We start from the raw sequence: 15097 nt of genomic DNA on the forward strand, positions 1-15097 counted from the left end.
TACCCTCCTTCCCTTCAACTGGTATCCCATATCAAATCCAATTGTGCATTCTAACTCTTTACAATTTATCTACATTGTAGGATTTACTTCAATCCTGCTAGTGTCTTCGATTTTTTACAGTTATCCTTTAAGTAGACAATAAATTTACTCCAGTCTTTCTGAAATTTCTGATCGTCCTGGTCTCAGATCCTGCAAGTCAGTTTGGCTAACTCAGCAAAATCCATCATCTTCGCCTGCCACTCCGCAATAGTAGGGGTTTCTTGTGATTTCCATTTTTGGGCCAACAAAGCCCTCGCTGCAACTGTGGTGTATATGAATAATCTTTGATCTGTCTTCATAATCTCGTTTCCCATCAAGCCAAGCAAGGCCTGCTTGCCTGAAGAATATCTTCAGATACCTGAAGAAGTGTGCATGCACACGAAAGCTTATACAGTGGTACCTCAGGTTACAGACGCTTCAGCTTACAGTCGCTTCAGGTTACAGACTCCGCTAACCCAGAAATAATACCTCGGGTTAAGAACTTTGCTTCAGGTTAAGAACAGTTTCAGGTTAAGAACGGACCTCCAGAACGAATTAAGTACCTCTTAACCTGAGGTACCACAGTACCAAGAACACGCTTAGTTGGTCTCTAAGGTGCTACTGGACAATTTTTTTTATTTTTATATATATTTAGACAGGGCAACTAATTCTAGTTCTGTCCCCATAAAGGCAACACTGAGGAGGAGGAGGAGGAAGCTGAATGCCAGGGTCACCCACTGGACTATAGAATCATAGAAGTGTAGAGTTGGAAGGGATCCCAAGGGTCATCTAGTCCAAACTCAGCTAAAGCATCCAGGACACATACCCATCCAACTGCTTGTAAGTAAGAAGGCAGAGAGGGTAGTGGTTGCCCGAGAACAGTGCTCCATTTGCTCACAAGGGAGGGGGGCAGCATCAAAGGGTTCTGAACCAATTTTCAAAACCTCGCAGGGTTGCAAGGAGTTTTCTGTTAGCAATCTGACGGCACCAAATGTATTTCTTTTAATGCATGCATGTATTTATTTATTTATTTATTCATTTATTTATTTATTGCAACGGCAGTCCAGTTCTGCAAGCTCCCTTTGCCTTTTTAGAAAATTGTATTGTGCAATTTAATTTTTTCCCCTTGAAGCCCTACCCTGCACTTTTGAAGGACTTTCGTCCGTAACATTTTGTATACCAGTGCAATTTCACCTCTGCGCTTTTGTACCCGGGGATGTTGCTGCAGGATATGTCACGTTTAACAAGAGGAAATCACTTTCCAGGGTAACTTGTCATTAAGACTCACCGTCAGAACTTCTGAAGTTATAGCTACAGAGCGAGAGCCCCTGCATGGTAAACCGTAGCTTGCAAGGTCCAGACATTTCCTAATCAATAGATAACGTGCCGGTAGGAACTAATGCCCTTTTCACCCCCTAATATTAACAGTAATAAAGTTCTCCGGAAAGGACACGACTGTCTTTTTAACTGCCTCTTCCCAGTTGCAGACCCATAATTCATCTTGTAGTGTTAGCAAAAAGAGATAGATGTTCCTTTGCCCATTTTGCCAATCATAGCACATGATAACTCAATTCTAGTCCCAGAATTCTAAATGAACTCGACAGAGCAAAAACTGGAGTCAAGGGTTTAATGAGATTCTAGTATATTATTGGCCTAATCCCCTTTTTATTTTACCTTTTATTTTTTGCTTTTGACAAGACACTACTGTCTTTTCTGTAGCAACAAGCAAAGTGGCATCTCCATGTGATTGACAGCTTAGCTTTCCGCCGCCGCCACCCCTCCTTTCTCCAGGTATCTAAATAACCAAGGTCAAACTGGACATTACAGGAAACACGAGTAAGCTGGTGATTTTGCAATATAATTTCAAGTATTTATTTATAGCCCACTCATAAAATATTAAGCATAGGAGAAACTATCTGTCTGATTATTAACTTGTGGTTTGAATATCAAGTGTGTGCAAGCAGCAGCAAGTGTTTTGGGGGTTGATTTGGAAACTGGGCAAAATCAGCAATGGCAGAAACAAGAGAAGATAAAAATAGCTCGTATTGATGCTTTCAGGATCCATTTGATTTATTTATTTATCATGTCAGCCGTGTTCTCCACTATAAATAAATATTTGAAGTACAAAATATTGCACACAAAGTAAAACACAGGGAATGGCTGTGGGTCAGTAGCAGAGTAACTACTTCACATGCAGAAGTTGCGATCCTGGGAAAATGTGCTGAAGTGGTTGTTAGACGCGGGTGGTGCTGTGGGTTAAACCACAGAGCCTAGAACTTGCCGATCAAAAGGTCGGCGGTTCAAATCCCCGTGACGGGGTGAGCTCCCGTTGCTCGGTCCCTGCTCCTGCCAACCTAGCAGTTCGAAAGCACATCAAAGTGCAAGTAGATAAATAGGTACCGCTCCGGCGGGAAGGTAAACAGCGTTTCCGTGCGCTGCTCTGGTTCTCCAGAAGCGGCTTAGTCATGCTGGCCACATGACCCGGAAGCTGTATGCCGGCTCCCTCGGCCAGTAAAGTGAGATGAGTGCTGCAACCCCAGAGTCACCCACGACTGGACCTAATGGTCAGGGGTCCCTTTAACCAATGGCAGCACTGCCCCAGTGACTTCAGTCTGACTTCAACCAGCCCCCAATTGCCTTCCTTCCTACCAGGAAATGGCTCTGCCTCTTTGGCTCCACTAGTTAGATGCCATTGTACCATTGTCTCCCCATCCCCAACGGCCCATACTAGCACAAATCATTGTTGATTATTTCAGTGCATTTCAGTGGAAGGGAAATGCCAAAAGCAATGCAGAAAATTATGTGATTATTTATGGGCTAAAAAAGAAAAAAAGAAAGATAGCGAAAAGAAAAAAAGAAAGATGTTCCTGACCTTGGGTGAACATGGAAATCGTAGCTATTTCCCCTCCCATTTCCAAGGGAATTATCCATCGTCACTATTCAAAAGCACTTTTTTCCAGTCTACTTCATACACATACATACTAACCTCTCCTTTTCGTGAGAATGCTAGGAATGGACCGTATCTGTTACTGTTCTGATGTGGAGCCAAGTTGTTGTCACCCAGAGGGGGGAGATGGTGTGGTGTTGAGAGGCCAGCATACTAGCTAGCCACCTGTAGAAGTTCGAAACTACTTTTTTTGAAACTACAATAAAAATCTAATTAAAGGATCTCAGAAAAATTGTGAATGTTCGGCCAAGATTATACTGTATAGTGGCTTTTGGTAAATAGTGATATAATTACAACTTTGAACAGGCTCACCCATCTCAAATTAACATTTGCCATGCTACTTAATGTTTCTAAGCATATAAATTGGCAAACATGGGGGGAAGTTTATATACCTGTATAAAATCACAGGAAAGCTTTAAATTAAATGCAACCTTCTAACAAAGGGAATATTGAGACAATCATCAGAGTAGGTTCACAGTAGTTAATATTCCAATAGTGTTTCTTTAAATCAAGGACCCATGCAAAGAAGAAGGTTCCATCTGAACAGACAATATTACAAGGCTCACTTTAATAATAAAGATGATTTAGCTCTGCAATCGTTGCCCCAAGCACAGAGAAATTTTCCCTGTAAATAGTCAATTAGCAACCTTAGTGTTAACAAGACTCTCACCGCATTCACTGGAATTAAAATTTGTTGTGCTTCACAGAAGTATGGAAATAGTTCATTATGTCTCACTCAAGGTCAATGATATAGCACTTGAGGCAGAGTTTGACCTTCAGATTTATGACACTTTGGGCCCAATCTTCAGGTCCAAACCTCCATAGAATTAAATGGGGTATGCCAAATTACACCACATGAAGCTTTTAAGAACCAACTTGCAAAAGAACAATGTATGAGGAGAGCTGTTGCATTCACATACCCTCCAACATACTGAATCCCAAAACTGGAATATGTGTCTTCCTGTCCGGGCTCCTGTGTGAGTCACGTTAGCCGTGTGAGATCATGGAGCCCTAAATGCATGCTTTTTCAAGGCCATACACTCATGCCGTCCAAAGCCGTGTGCTTTGGGGCACCACATGAGATTGTGCCCCGCCCAAGGTCTTTTGGAGGGTGAGATCTTGGCATGAAATTAGGTGATATCACAGCACCCAAAAATGGCCGCCATGCTCTCACAGGAAAAGTAAGGTGTCCCGGTTTTTCCAGGTCATTTGCGGAGTATGCCTTTAGGTCTTGTTTATGGGCATCCCCTAGGCAACTGGTTGTGCTACGTGAGAATATGATGTTGGACTAGATGGGCCTTTGGCCTCATCCAGCAAGGCCCTTCTTATGAGCTCTGTTGGATAAAACCAAAGGTCCAGTATCCTGTTTCCCACAGCATCCTTTTTCTCACAAGAAGAACACAATGATAACACTCTTTTGACACCTTTATTCCCCAGCAAGTGGTACCTAGTCTACTGCTATTCATATGCTTTTATTGGGGAAGGGTTATAGCTCAGTGGTTGAACATGTGCCTTGATTGCCGAACGTTCCAGGTTTGATCCTTAGCATCTCCAGGTAGGGGTGGGAAGGACCCCTGTCTGAAACCTTGGAGAACTGCTACCCGTCAGTGTATATTTGACCATTGGTCTATGTAGCTCACTGGCAGGTCTATGCTGACTGGCAGTGACTATCCACAATTTCAGACAGGGCTCTCTCTCTGCCCTCTCTGGAGATGCTGGGGATGCATGCAAAGCAGTTGCTCTACCACTTAACTAAAGTCATATCCAATATCTAGAAGGCAGATTTCCATTTCCATTTTGGCCCTTTGATACTTGCATAGTGTGAACAGGGGGCTGGTTTATTCTAACGTCTTTTTAATATTCAGGAACCTAATTGAATCGTTAAAACCAGCTAAAATGTTTCCTTTTCTTACTTAGCTATTAGCCGTGCAGTAGGAGAGGTTATTGTTGCAACATCCTCAGAATGCACTGTTGTTTTTCATAGAGTTTTCTGAGAAGGACTTAATTTTCTTCTTCTGTCATTCATGAACCCAAAAAAGAGATTTACAACGGGGGAAGGATAATGAGTATTTGGTCCGAGATCTATTGTTCTCCAAATCTAATGAATAATCCTGGAGATTGATTTCAAGGGAAATAAATATTAAATATCCCATCCACTTCTAAATGTACATGTTATAGAGCTTATTGTAAAATTAATAGAAATGGATACCAGAGCAGAATTTAGATTCTGGATTAGTTTGGTTCCAAAACTGCTCACTGTTACATGCTTTCATGAAACCATATTTGCAGTATTCCTAAATTCACTGTTTCACTGATGTCTTTGTTTGTTTGTTTTTTTGAATGTTTATTTTTCTTTTTAAAATTATCTTACTGTGTTTTACATAAACTATTTGGGGATTTGCATATTCAAGCTCAATCCAGATAAGACCCAGATAAGCGGCTGGAAAGGAGGTTGCCTGCTCTTGATGGGGTTCCTCTGAAGGAACATTGCAAGCTACCATTGCATATTTCCCATACATACGCCTCTCAAGAGCAACACACTGATCTGTGGGCTGGGCTTGCATTTTACAAACATCATGTTGACTGTTCCCACTGATGATTGCTCGCCACCATTACCTCCACCAGTACTTCTGCTGGTTGCATGTTCCTGAACATGGAGTGATTAACCTGGGGGTCACCACATGTTTACAACATGAAAGTTAGCAGTGGAGGGTGGTGTGGTGCCCTGGGCTCACAACTCAGAGCCCCCTGCCTTGGGGGCATTCCACCAAACATGGAATGATGTGGAAAAATGGCCCAAGAGATGGAGAACCTGTGGCCCTGTTTTTTCACTCTATCTATCATCCTTTCTCACCAATGACAATGCTCGAGTTGTAGTCCAGTAGGATCTGGAGGTCCAGAAGTTCCCATTTTCTGCCACAGCAAGAGCCTTGGACCTTCCTACTCTACCCAGAGCCACACGCATTGGGTTCCACCCTCTGCACACGTGTGACGCCCGGCGGGGCTTGCCATGGCCATGAGAAGGCCCAACATGGCCCACTGCAGTACACAGAATATTGAAGGACCTGGCCTCCTCCCTGAAAATGGGGGGGGGCTCAGTCCCTGCTCCTCCCTATAGCACCCGTGCCCACAGGTGTCACAATTGTGCCATTTGCTGCAAGGTGACCACAACCACCTATGCTTTAGTAGCAAGCAGTGTAAGGGCTTTAGTACTCATTTCAGAGTCCTTATATATAGCTGTTTAAAAATTGGTAGTGGCTCATATATCCTGTGTTTTCTGCATGGATTTAAAGCTAGTGATATGGAACCCAACCCTTTTAGCACAAGCACAACCCTCTGTTTGGCTGAAAGCTGGGAATGGCTTGAGCCTTGGTATTTTACTCTTAGCTTTCCAATCACCTTAACGGCACTGCACTCAAGCATTTGGAGATAATCCATTTTAAATACAAAGGGGGAAATCAGTTGAGTGAGAGATCCAATTTCGTTTTGAGCTCTGGGATTTAACCACAATCGAGTACCTTTAAATTAGATGGACAATATTAAAAATAACAAATTTCAATAAGGAGTGAGGCTCTCAAAGGTTTCATATAGGGTCGAGTCGGTATCCTGTTTGCCCAAGAACTTTCAGCAATGCAATAACTCGCCCCTAGCTCCTCTCAGACTTAGAGGCTTAGAAGTCTATTATGAAAAACAGGGGAAAAGCTTGAGAACTCACAAGGCGCTCAAGGAGAAATAAAGGTCCCAACTATTTACAAATACTTGTCTTCCTTCCGCATAATCTACATTAAAGAATATTGACAGGTTCCGTATCTGGGCTAATGTGAAATGACAGATTGCTCAGATCAGAACACTGCGAAAGGCCACAGGGTAAATGAGTCAATGCAACTTCCCAACCCGCTTTGCATCTCAAAAGCCCCCGTCGCCAGCATGCAGCACAAACCAATTTCATACCCGCAGTGATGATGTCAACTGAGAAAAGTAGGAAATAGGAAACTGAACTCTTTAAGCTACTTTCCCCCTTTAGCCTACTTGCTAATTCTGGATTGATGCAATGCTTTTTATCATCTCTTACTCTCCTTTTTAAAAAAATGTTGTTCTACATGAATCCCACATTATCATTTCAGCTTCTCTTCTAAGAAACTATGAGATTCAAGGTTGTTGTGTTTTTCTTTTTTTAAAAAAAAAAGTATGCATGTATGTTAACAATTAAGTAAAAATGTAAAAGCTGTCTGTGGACAAACGCCGGATCCCTCAGCCAGAAACTAGAGATGAGCACCACAACCCCATAGTCACCTTTGGAATTAAGTGCAGTCAAAGGTGACTATGGGGTTGCAGCGCTCATCTCTATTTTCTGGCCGAGGGAGCTGGCATTTGTCCACAGACAGCTTTCCGGGTCATGTGGCTAGCATGACTAAACTGCTTCTGGCGCAACAGGACACCGTGACGGAAACCAGAGTGCATGGAAATGCTGTTTACCTTCCCGCTGCAGCTGTACCTATTTATCTACTTGCACTGGTGTTGTGATGGCCTGGGAATCCAATTCAGAGGCTGAACCGGAGGAATCCCAGTCTGCACAGGAGTCCCCGCCTCCGGGGCCAGCTGAACTGGGGCAGGGCCTTGATTCTGAAGCGCCTGCACCTGTGCTGGATCCTCAGGAGCAGGCACCAGGTGAATCCACTCTGGCTCCGGAGGTGGTTGAGGACTCAGTGCCTACAGGTGAGTCTCCCCCTGGGTCCAGTAACCCTTCAGCCTCTCCTGAACTGCAGAGGCTCAGGGCAGAGAGGCGAAGGGAACTGGTTTCTCCCAGGAGGAGTGCTCGCCTTAAGGCCAGGAGAGGCGGGTCTCCTGGGGGCCGGGACCGCCCCTGGCCTCAGAGAAGATAAAGGCCAGTCAGCCCAGTCCCAGGTTGCGAGAGCAACATTGTTGAAGAGCTGTTTCGGCCAGCATCCAGTCCTGTTCCCCCAGAGTTCCTGTCCTTGCCTGGCTTCTCGCTGTGGACCCCGCTTCGCCCGAGGAGGACTGTCTGCCGACCCTCAACTCAGGTCCTGGACCTCGCCCCACGGTAACCTCCCCCCTGGACCAGCACAGGTGTGCTTTCGAACTGCTCAGTTGGCAGGAGCTGGTAAAGGGAGCTCACCCCATTGAACAGTTTTGAAATGCTGACCTTCCAATGAGCAAGCCCAAGAGGCTCAGTAGTTTAGACCACAGCACCACCCTAGTCCCATGTTAAAACTTAACAGCACAGTCCAATGTGTGTTTCCATGGAAGTGGAAGTTGCACTGTGCACAGCTGGGCTAACTCACAAGTAAATGTCTTTGGATTGTGACCTGAATGACTAAAATGCAGGATGGTTCACCAACTTATGTCTGAGGCATAGTTTACAGTGAACAGAAACAGAATCTTCTATAAACCCAGGGCTTTTTTTTTCAGCTGGAACTTGTCAGAGGTCAGTTCCAGCCCTTCTCAGGGGGCCATTATAAGAAAATAAGAGAGGCTTTTGTGATGAGTTCCAGCACCTCTTTTTGTAGAAAGATAGCACTGTATAAACCTTTCATCTGAAAACATTCTAGATGTATACAGTCACATTAGTTGGTACCACCACGAGCAAGGCTTGGCAGTCTGAAAAATAAATCCGGAAGCTTTCTTTCTTTGAGAAGGTGTGTTCTACGTGAATTTTCTCTCCATGACTGTCTCTTAGGCACCCTGCATTCAATGTCCTCTTGCTGAAATTCTTAACCATCTTAATCCCACCTACTTCTGGGATGCCAGTATAGTTTGTGTTCCAATGTTCTGTACCCCTGTGTGAGGCTTCTAGAAATCCTTTCCTCCAGTGCTCCCACTTTACTTAAAGACTCTTTTACTTGGGGGTGAAAAACCCCTCTTACTGTCCCATTTAGTGATTGAAGATGCAAATCGAAATCTGGCATCTGTGTTGCTGTTGGTTTTTGGCCTTGCCCTTGTTCACTCAAATTCTCCAATGACTGAGAAGTTACAGAGGTTCAGTTTCCCTTAGAAGACAGTCTCTGGAGGCTTAGGGTGTTTTCTAATATTCGAGGGGTTGGTTTTTTTTACAGATTTTTTACAGGTAGAGCATAGGTAGAGACTGGGGGTTTTTTACAGGTAGAGCATAGGTAGAGACTAGTGGCTGAAATGCTCCAACCGAGAGCCAGATCCACTGCTCCACATCAGTCTATGCTTCAGTCACAGCTAGCTTGCCCTTGTCCACTGGCTAGAGAGGAAGAATAAGGATTGAGTCCCAAAACTGCACAATCATGAGGTGGAATAAGACTATTATGCCAGGCGGCTGACTCTGGAGTGAGGAGGATTGGGAAGAGGCTACCAGTTCTGCTAGTGCTGCCAGCACTTCTGGGCACCTTTCACCCACCCAGGGAGCTGAGAGTTTTTGCCAGCCCTATACCCTCTCTTCACTGCCTTGCCATGTGGAAGGGCCCGGGGAGATCTTTCCTCAGAGTGAGGCATTCTGAATGTGGTACTCAGACAAATGACTGCACCACCACTGCAACAGCTGCAGCAGAGATAGGCTGCTTAAACTTGGGGGAATACTGTTATTCACTGCTACATATTTATTTCCTGATTCTGTCCTAAATGGCCTCTGTTCAGTATACCTGAAGGAGCATCTCCACCCCCATCGTCCAGCCCAGACACTGAGGTCCAGCTCTGCAGGCCTTCTGGCGGTTCCCTCGCTGCAAGAAGCCAAGTTACAGGGAACCAGGCAGATGGCCTTCTCGGTAGTGGTGCCCGCCCTGTGGAATGCCCTCCCATCAGATGTCAAGGAAATAAACAACTACCAGACTTTTAGAAGACATCTGAAGGCAGCCCTGTTCAGGGAAGCTTTTAATGTTTGACAGACTACTGTATTTTAATATTTTGTAGGAAGCCGTCCAGACTGGCTGGGTTTCCAGCTGGGTGGGGTATAAATGAATTATTATTATTATTATTATTATTATTATTATTATTATTATTATTATTATTCCTGTCCAGATACAGGCAAATTCCCTTTATGGGACTCTCTGCTAGACCTGCCTCCACCCTACCAGCCTTTCCATATAGTTGTGAGCAACCAGGAACAGTTGGTGGATGAGCCATCCAAATGTCACATACTTTCAGCGTAAATACGTTCTCTATTTTTTTAAAAAAGATACATCCTCATGAGAAAAACAGCTGATTTCTCCATTTTCGCACTATTATTACAGCTGACAACAAAATCATATGATAAAAAGCAAGGTTGATGAAACCACTGATCTGTGTAATCCAATCCTTTTCTCTGAATCAAATACACGTGGTGTTGCTTTTCCTAATATTTTATTGAACAGCAAGTAAACTTGGCACATTTTTTTTTTGACAGGGAAAAAGCAGGAAACAAATTACTTCTTCTGTAGTACTGCAGAAAAGCAATAGATACTGTACATATAGTTTTTGGTAGTTTCCTGCATGTCAGAATATAGCAAATAAGTAAATCTAATATTGGGGGGTAGTTTTGCAATGGATGTTGTAAACGTTCCTTTCTCCACATTTTCCATTTGTTACTTTGTATATTTATGCATTTTACATATCTTAATACATCAGTTATACAATTGTCACTGTTTATCTTACACTTCTTCATGCCTCCCTCTGTGGGGTCTTTTTTAGTCTTTGTTAAGCTGCATCTCCTTAATTACCACCCATCTTCTGCTTATTTTATATGCTGCTCATATATCTAATCCCACTTGGAAGTGGTGTATCAAGAAACATGGCAAAGCTTCCTTTGACTATTCATCTAATCCTTTCAGCCAGATATAGCAGGGATTGATATAGCATATTTGCTATGCCACAAATCTATGTTTCTGGGTATGGTCTAAGGCAGGGAGGTACAACATGTGGCCTGAGGGCCTTGATACCCTTTTTGGTGGCCCTCAGCAACATTTGATGCCTCCCTTTGCAACTCTTGCACTGCCTTCCCAAACCTAGATAAGCAAGGTGCTGGGCTTTGGGTATGAGGCATGAGTGCTCTGACATTGTCCTCCAGTCCTCCAGCCTCCTTTCCAGAGCTTAGCTAGCGCTTTCCCAGATTTAGGAAGAAGGTGGGAGGGCTCTACGACCCAGCCAGAGCCTCATGCCTCCTTCCCAAAGCCTCACTTATCTGGCTTTGGAAGTCAGCATAAGGGCTGGGGGAGGACATCAATTTTTGGCCAGGATCTCACCCTCCTGCACAACAAGGCAGGATCAGTGTCGAAGTACTCTTGCAGCCCACTTGGTATGAAAAGTTGGACCATGCTGGTCTATGGAAACTCCAGGCAAGGACTCACACCCTCACCTCTCACTTGTCCTCCAAGACTGGAAGCTTACATTTTTTTAGAATTTCAATTAACCACAGTTTATGTTATGTCAGAACCCTAAACTGTCATTAATCTTAACTACACTTTGCTTAAATGAGCCACATTCATAACCCATGACTTGACGTTGGCTTGTGCCAAACAAACCATAGTTTAGATTAACTGCAGTCTGTCTGGCTAATAAATGATGAAAGCAAAGATTTCTGGACACCTCAAGCCCACACCGGGGGAGGAGTGTATGAGACCTTACCTAGGTTTTTTCCTGCCCAAACGCAAGTAATTGCAACCACTGAGTTGAGCCATCGTTCTATCCAGCTCAGTGCTGTCTGCTGTGGCAGGCAATGGCTCCCTGAGGCTTTCTGCAGAGGCATTCGGCCCTGTCCTTGAGATTATTTAAATGGAGACTGAACATAGCATCTTAGGCATGCAAAGCATGTCTTCTTCCATTGAGCTATGGGTTTCTGCTTCAATCCTGCAACAGTTCTGAGCCTGGCAGCAGTCGGTCATGCTTTCATAACCCTGAGGTTAGATTACTGTAATGCACAGTAATGGAGCCCAACAAGGAAACGTATGCAACGTGATTAGATGGAATGGACTCTGTTGTCAGCAGTTAGTACTCTTGCAATCCATCCTTCAACTTCCATATGCAACATGCAGCATGCAGCCTGCCTGACCTTTCCATGCCCCCAGATTTTCTCTGACACCTATCTACCCTATCTGTGGAATTGCTTAGAACAGGGACCGTGTTCACATCCCAAGTTAATGGTTGCACATTTTTCATGACAACGAGACTTTCTCCACCCAATAAATCTCGGGAACTGCACCCAACAACAAAGCTGTAAATTATTTTTTCTTTTGTAGGGTCATAGAGTATATTCCTTTGATGTGGCAGGTTTCGGGACAGGTTTTGTTTTTATAAGAAAACAGCTCCTAATTCTTCATCGGAGGTGATCAATCCACTAAAGGGTTAGGAGGGACAGAGCGGGAAATTTCATTATATGCGGATGACATAATGATTACCTGCCAGGTAATCTAAAGAATCATCTTCTCCCACAAGCCACTGCCTGAATGTTACAGTCTCTCTTCTACAATTAGGTGGGTGATGACTGGAGGGTGGGCTTCTTTGATAATGGTGTCTCATATATTTCAATAGGGACAAATGTAAGGTTCTGCTCTTAGTCAAGAATTAAGCAGCTGCACAAATATAAGAAGGGGGGACATCTGGCTTGCCAGCAGCACATGTGGAAATGATCTAGGGGTCTTAGTAAACCACAAGCTTAATGTGGGTCAACGGCGTGATGCAGCAGCAAAAAAAGCCAATGCTCTTCCAGGCTGTATCAACAGAAGTATAATGTCCAGATCAAGCGAAGTAATAGTACTGTTCTATTTTGCCTTGGTCAGATCACACCTGGAGTACTGTGTCCAGTTGTGGGCACCACAATTTAAGGAGGATATTGATAAGCTGGAACGTATGCAGAGAAGGATGACTAAGTTGATCAAGGGTCTGGAAACCAAACCTTATAAGGAGTGGTTGAGGGAGTTGGGTATGTTTGGCCTAGAAAAGAGGAGACTGAGAGGAGATATGATAGCCATCTTCAAATATCTAAAGGGCTGCCACATGAAAGGAACCAGTGGATTCAAGTTACAAGAAAATCAAGTACAAACACAAAAAATATTTGGGACAATAGGAAATGTTTTAAATTATCAAAGCTTTGGAAGGCACTGGGAATTAAAATAAACAGAATTCCTAAATTATATTTCTTGTTTTAACTGCTCCAGATTACAAAAGAGCTTACAAAATAATGTAGGGTCTCTGTGTGTGTGTGTTTGTGTGTTTGTGTTTGTGTGTGTGTAAATTTTTATAATATTATTTTATTGCTGTGCATGTGAGGAGGGACTCCAACTATGGCTATTTCTGGCATCAATAATAAATTCATTGCCAATGTAAATCCTTTTATATACGTTCTTCTGTAATGCTCAGCAAAAACAAGTTTCTCTTCCAATGTTTGCCTTTGGCACCAGAGGTGTCCCATGTGGTCAGCCATCTGCCCCCATCAACAGTTAAGCCACTGCATTTTGTACCAGTTGGAGCTTCTGGGCCATGCCAAAGGGCAGGTCCACCTAGAACATATTGCAGTAATCCAGTCTCAAGGTTTCCAATGTCTGGACCACAGTTGCCAGGTTACACCAATGAAGATACAGCCATAGCTGAGATACCAGACACAGCAGGTTGTCACAGCAGGAGCAATCAGATGGGTTCTGCTGGTGCATTTTTTCCTACGGGACCGCCTCTCCTGGTATGTCCCACAGAGGACCTTACGGTCTTCAAACAAAAAAATCTTGGAGGTCCCGAGCCACAGGGAGGTTAGGCTGGCCTCAACCAGAGCCAGGGCTTTTTCAGCTATGGCTCCGATCTGGTGGAACGCTCTGTCACAAGAGACTAGGGCCCTGCGGAACATGACATCTTTCCACAGGGCCTGCAAGACAGAGCTGTTCCACCAGGCCTTTGGCCAGGGCACAGCCTGACCCCCCTCCTTTGGTAATCCTCACAGAACTCTAGCCCAATGGTTGCCATTAATTTGATTTGAACTGATTTTATAATGAAATGATTTTAGAATGTTGTGTTATTTTACTGTTGTGAGCCGCTCTGAGCCCGGTTTTGAGAGGGCAGGATATAAATAAAAAAATATTATTATTATTATTTTATTGTTCAGCTCCTTGATCTCATGAGGAGCAACCCTTTGTGTGAAGTCTCTGTCTCCATGTCATCGGCTAATCCTGGCATAGACAAGGAAGCAAGTAATTTTGTTGTCCCCGAGAGGGGGTAATGACAATAAAGATATTATTATTATTATTATTAAGCACACCACATGATAAAAGTCAGCATACAGTGGTGCCTCGCAAGACAAAATTAATTCGTTCCGCGAGTTTTGTCGTCTTGCGATTTTTTTCGTCTTGCGAAGCACGGTGTCGGGAAAGTTTTGGAAAAGCTTCAAAAATCACCAAAGTCTTTAAAAACCTCAAAAAAGGCTACCACACCGCGTTCTATGAGTTGCTCCTCGAAGTCAAGTCGCAACTGTATTAACGGTGTTAAGAAAAAGGAAACAAACTTGCAAGACGTTTCCGTCTTGCGAAGCAAGCCCATCGGGAAAATCGTCTTGCGAAGCAGCTCAAAAAACAAAAAAACCTTTCGTCTAGCGAGTTTTTTGTCTTGCGAGGCATTCGTCTTGCGAGGTACCACTGTACTGAATAAGTTGCACTACTTATTATGGGATGGGACAGGACCTCAGTTGGGCCTGCAATTCTCAGGAGTAACCCCATGGTTCTTATACAGCTTAATTCTACCTTTAGTGTCTCTGGCTTCATTTAGATAATGTGCTGCCTAACTATAATAAATGAAAATAATATGCATTAGTAGCCAGAGCTCATTTTCATCTTCATGCTACACTGGCATAGAGTGTACTATAAATCATCTTTTGGCTATATACAATTAATTTCCTCTCCTTTCCCCATCTGCTTTTACTTTGTACCACTGTCTGTTTTTAGATTTGATTTACTAAGGTCACCATTAGATTCCAGTTGAACAGTTGGTGCTTAATATTAAAACATCATTTTGATGGTAAAGTTATACTTTTCAAAACTGAGAGACAAACATCCTGTTTAAAAAAAAAAAAAAAGCCTTGCACATTTACCCTTCTAAGTTTTAAAAGACTGTTTCACTTCTTTGGAGAGTTTGGACCTCCTGTATTACAGAAGGCAAGGGGATAAAAATGAGTTTATTTTGGCCTTATTTGAAAGA

General features: G+C 43.5%; 1 protein-coding gene across 2 annotated transcripts in view; it reads left to right on the forward strand.

Annotated features, from left to right (window-relative positions):
* Nucleotides 1–15097, forward strand: part of CNTN5 (contactin 5) — a 359100-nt gene that overhangs the window by 274883 nt on the left and 69120 nt on the right. The window lies entirely within an intron of this gene.

Source organism: Podarcis muralis, chromosome 4 (assembly GCF_964188315.1).
Source record: "Podarcis muralis chromosome 4, rPodMur119.hap1.1, whole genome shotgun sequence".
Lineage (NCBI taxonomy): Eukaryota > Metazoa > Chordata > Lepidosauria > Squamata > Lacertidae > Podarcis > Podarcis muralis.